A 6,000-nucleotide genomic window follows, 5' to 3' on the forward strand; every position below is an offset into this window, starting at 1 on the left:
TAGTTTTAAGATATTTAAAAATGTATATACATTTGTTATGTAGCTTTCGATAGCATTTTTAACCATATAACCCATTATAGAAGTTTGACTTAAAATAAAAATCTGTGTGATAGATAATTAAAATTATATATATATATTGTCACATATTTTCATGATATCACATATGTTCAACAGATAAATCAAATACTTTCTAACCATATACGTCGTATAAATCGTCAAAAAGCGCAAGTAAATAATGTAAGAATTTATCATAAAATATTTCCTGTTCACATTTATAAAATGACCAAAGCTATCTCCTTACAAGTATTTTATTTCGTTAACTTTATCTTGAAATAGCCTTTCACAAATCTAATGTGGGTAATATTATAGTTTGCTGCAAGTTGCAACGTTGCAGTATCACTAAAAATGTCGCATTTAACATTGATATCGTTGTGTCAAAATGTTTACTAATATATAAGATATAATTAAATTACAATCTATAATATAAGAAAAAAATGCTTCTTAATGAGTTTGTTATTTTTTCAAGCAAGCTATTGGATAAAATTATAAATGTCCTGCAGAAAATTGAAGTGATATATAGTGTAGTTATTATTGCGCTTGTGTCCTACACAGAATGCGCATGCGCGAAATGCAAAATCATATGGAAAAATCATACTGTAAAAAGGACTATAGTATTGTGTATCCGATATGCAGGTATTTTATACCTCAACTAGTGTTATACAGATCTGATAAAGGCAATATTGAAATAATTTTTTCTCCCATAATTAATTTGCAAAAGTTATTGGCAAAGCCGTTTGAAAAAAATAGTTTGTTTTAATTTTGTGATCAAGTGGATATCGTCAGTAAAATGTTATGATAATGGTTGAACTATGTCAAAGTAAATATAATTACAAGGGTCGATATCTTTTTAAAAACTTATCTTTCTATAACTAAAAATGTCAACAAACCAACAATTTGTATATCAGAACAGAACAGAACGGAACATAAACTTTATTTCTTGGTTTAAGCATCAAAAGCTCATCACCATATTACATATACAAATACAAGAAAAGCATTGATGCAAAGCACCAAAGGGCGTCCAAGCAAGAAATGCAGAAAGTGAAGATGAACTAGTAGACATATGATGTCAAGATATTCTTATAAACTTTTCAATGGTTAATTGGTTTTTACCAAAATGAACGGACGGAAGACATTGTTCATTATGAACTTTGATTGGCATGCTAGAGATTAGAATATTACTTGTTATTTCTTTATGATCGTGATTATTAATAGCAACGGATATACATGTATACAATCATTTATAATCCATATGTGTAACGCATGATCAACACCACACTTGTGGAATTGTCCCTTATTATGTAATCGCTATTAGCGAAGACCCCCTCTTAAGGTATCTGTTCACACTTAGTAAAAATATGACACTGGTTATATTACCATGTCATGTTGAGCATTTTTGTTAATTATACAATAATTGTAATATCTATCTTAATAACAAAAATACAGATTTTATGAATATTGTTTTCCTCTCTTTTTTGTGTTTTTATGTGCTATTTTAATACTGAGTTTTTTACGTTTACTACTCTTTTTTTATTAAAATTGTAAAATAAATTTTAAGAATTCAATTGTCATATTGACCGACGATTATAAGTCAAAACTTAACTGGAAAAAGTCAGTAAATTATGGTTAATCTTTCAATATAATTATAATATTGTTTATTCTTAAACCATGTACATGTACATTTGTATTTTTCTTTATCATTTTTTAAATTATCAATCAATTAAATAATTAATAAAATCTAATTTGTAACTTTGAATAATTCCTCGGCATCTTTACTAAACACGAATGACAAATTAAATAAAATGTTTTAAAGTTGATAGTGTCATATTAAAACCATAAAAATGTACCTTTTTTCACAATTATTGTACATATTTATTGTTTTTTATCTCATATAGATAAAATGAAACATGCTATTGTTGTTGTTGTTGTTTTTTTTTCGAATTGTATGTTTATGTATAATAATAATCAATAAATTTGAGAGTTGATCTATGTTTATTAATTATTGTAACCAAACTAAGTGACAAACATTCATTTTGGAAAAAAGCTTATTTATCTGTAAAATATTTGTTCTGTTCTGTAACGATATCAAACATCTTCTCCAAAACCGGGGAGACCGGACAATAAACGTGTGATACTATTCGCCGGTCACTAGTATCCCGGTCAAAATAGACCGGGAGAGACCGGAATTACCGATAGGAGTACATCCATCTATAAATAGATCCCTCTATAAATAGATTTTCGGAATATTTAGGTCATCAACTCATCATTCTATTTTAACATACCATGATAACCCACTGTGTACTACAAAATGATAAATAAAAAAACCGAAGAGACGCATTTGAAAATGTTTGCATTGCGAAATCCTCCAGTTCGCTATTCATTGTACATATCGCGACATTTCATTTTTAATTAATAATAATCAAGCACCCTCATACCGATCGGAATGATCGGCTTTTATTATGACCGACTAAAAGGCTCGAGAAGTTGCTGTCGCCCTTTCACAAAATCTGATTTCATTCCATAAAGGGGCGCCGCGCTTCGGCGCGGACGCCAACAATTGTAAAATAATGGTTTATGAAATGTGAGAATGTTAAATGAGATAAGAAATTACTTAAATACATCCATATAATACACAAGAAATTGCCTATCTTTCTAACTTAACATTATCAAATTAAGCTACAAAACATTTTCTTTTATGCTTGAGAAATTCGATAATGCCTATCAATATAATCCACATAAAAGAAAACTTGCAGTTTTGATGAATGAAAAATGAAGGGGAATAACTTATGTAACTTTACATAAAAAGCGTTTTAGCATTTACTTCCCTTTAATAATTCATGATTTCATGTCTGTTTTCTGAGTTTTACGTTTTTATATACAGAAAAAAAACCACACAAAACTGCCAATGAGCGAAACAAACAAAAGTAAAATTAAAACAAACTAGCCTTTATTATGAAGATTATTTTTTTCAAAACATTTCATCATTGTATTAGTATTTTGTTATGTGTTGGAAAACAGAACGGCAGACACTATATAGTTTATTTGAGGAGACACAAATATAGATAAATAAATAAGAATATATGTGCAATATCATATTCATTTCATCCGTTTATTTTTCGTGCAAGCGTGCAAATGTCATTCACTTTTAAAGCAGCACGCCTCAAGATTCTTGCTAATTTTCATGAAAATTTTGAAAAAAGTATTTAAATGGGTATAATTGTGAAGTAATCAAATACTGAAACATAATAGGTAGAATATTACTTGAATCATGAAACTTTTTTACTTTTCCTTACATCGTAGTTCATTTTTCTCAAATTTTATTTAAAGAAATATATTGACTCATCAGGAGGCATGAGCTTTAAGTCGAGTAATATGCTCAGGATAATTTAAGAAACAATGTTCAATCTCTTCTTATAAATGAGCCTTCATACCTAATCTTGTACACCATAAGCTGGCAATGTCGAAGTCTTTACTTATTATAACGTCTTTTTATATTTCGTGAAATTGACATTAATAGTTTAATATCACATCACATATACTTCCTGGAAATGTTTTCTGATAAATCTCCAGAGAGTCTGAATGATGTTCAACCTTACTAAAGTTCAGACACACTTTCATTTTACATCTAGATTTGATTTGCCTTAAGCTGATTTCCTCATTTCTGATTAGAGAAGCACTACAAAATCGCCATTATTCGTCATTAATTTTACATAAACGTAACGAGTTTTATCTATTATGTGTGCACTCGATCGTGTGGACGTGATATGTATTAAGTAGCCTCGGAATGTATATAACGTACGCACGCGAGTTGTATTACGCGCGCATGTATTACACATTTAACAAGAGTTGGTTTGAACCGGTTATGCTCCCCGAATAGGTTTTAGACACACACAAGTACACCTTTTGAAGTTTCGGAGTTATGTCCTTGACAAGGTTCAAAGTGCAACACTTCTTAAATCAGGCAAGGCAGAGTAACTGTTCTTTGCACTGCACTTTTACTCAATGAGATCTTTCGTGTTGTTACCTGTTGTAGTTTTACGGTAATGTAAAGTTAACAATGTAAAATTGAAATAGGGCAATGATTCCAAAATAAAGGAACGCATTTTTACCATTCTTTTGCTCTGCACTTCTATTTAATGAGATTGATCTTCCTATAAAGTTTCTTGTTGATACCTCTTATGGTTTCAGAGCTATGTCAAAGTCTAAAGTATAAAAATGAACAAAGGGAAATATCTTCAAAATTAGGAAAGGAAGAATTATGGTTCTTTTGCTGTGCACTTTTAACCTATGAGATATATCTACCTACAAAGTTTCGTGTAGATATCTCTTATAGTATTAAGTGTTATGTCCTAGACAATGTTCAAAGTGTAAAAATGAACACAGGGTAATAACTCCAAAATTAGGCAAGGCAGAGTTACAGTTCTTTCGCACTGCACATCTACCCAATGAGATCTATCTACCTACAAAGTGTATTGTTGAGAACTCTTATGGTTTCAGAGCTATGTCAAAGAGCACTCCGCCTCAATGCCCTCTTTCACTGTGTGCAATTTATCAAATTATGTCTGAGGGTTTTCAAGTTATGATCCGGACGAAACGAACGAACAGACGGACAAAGCGGCTACTATTTGCTCTTCCTTCAGGGGGGCATAATGAAGAAAACCATAGAAAATTGTCTAAGGCCTTTAACGAAGATTCCAGATCTTATTAAAGCACTTTTAAAATCGGGAATTACCGCGAAAAAGTTATAGGGATAAAGGATTTGGAGGAAAGAATGAGTAAAAAACGATTTACCCGCAAAGCAAAATATTGAGAGTTGCTTTGCTTTCAAAAGTTATATCAATAGGAACTTGGTAACAATTTGTAATTTCATATTAAATGAAGCATATTGACAATAACAACATTAATAAATCCATTAACGGAAATCAGAGCAGCAAGAAAAAAACATTTAATGACCCGGCGAAACAAGGCAGTGTAAACAATTAAGGAAATTCAGTCCCAGAGGGTTTTAAGAACTGCGCATATGGGGGAAAGCGCAAATTATGTTAATTTTGTGAACTCATATGTTCAATATCGGGCTTTGTTATGGTTAAACTTTAGCCGTAGCGGAAATTGTCTTCGAAATTTTTAACGAAATAACCACATCAAACTTTGTTCTATATGATATCGAATTGTGCACTGATAGATGATGGCCGATGTTATTGGGTTTTGTAACAAACAGTATTTCAGTTCCTTTTGAAGATCCCTTGGCTCAATTTTTTATGGTTTTATATCATCAATATGATGCTTAAATGAAAATTTATTAAAGAGATTGTCTTCCAAAAAGCATTATTTGTAGAGATATTACCTAATTTACATTAAATGTAAATAATGATAATTAGACATAATTATTGTCTAAGCCAAATTTTCAATAAGAAATGAATGCATAAACTTTAATGATTACTTTTGATGCGTATAAACATTTATCAGTACTAGATTAAAGATATTATTGGATGTTTTGAAAATTGTTTTAAAAGAAAAATTATATAATACATAATTATACTTATTTTAGTGTTGTTACATCCTTTATTACAACATACAGGATCTTGTTTAGATAAAATTGATGTGAATGTAAAGATATCAAGGATAAAAAGATAAGAATACAATAATAAAGTTTGTTTTTATTTGTTCACTGTTCCAGACTCCCAATGTTGGTGCTGGTTTTAATTATCAGTGACCGGTTTAAAATGTTTAGATAATTGTTTTGATTTCAATAAATCATGCCAACTGTCCAGCGCAGTGTTATTTTAGTGCGCTCTGGTCCCTGCCAAGACTAAGCGTTCCCTAGTAATTAATGATCCCCATATTTAGAAAATCAAATTTTACTTTTATTTTCTTAGAGGGCGCTTCCTGCATTTTGGTTGGTCAAAACTGTCCCTAGAAATAATAATTATATGCAAATGCAAG

Source organism: Ruditapes philippinarum, unplaced genomic scaffold (assembly GCF_026571515.1).
Source record: "Ruditapes philippinarum isolate M1 unplaced genomic scaffold, ASM2657151v2 ctg10854_1_1_1_1, whole genome shotgun sequence".
Classification (NCBI taxonomy): Eukaryota; Metazoa; Mollusca; class Bivalvia; order Venerida; family Veneridae; genus Ruditapes; species Ruditapes philippinarum.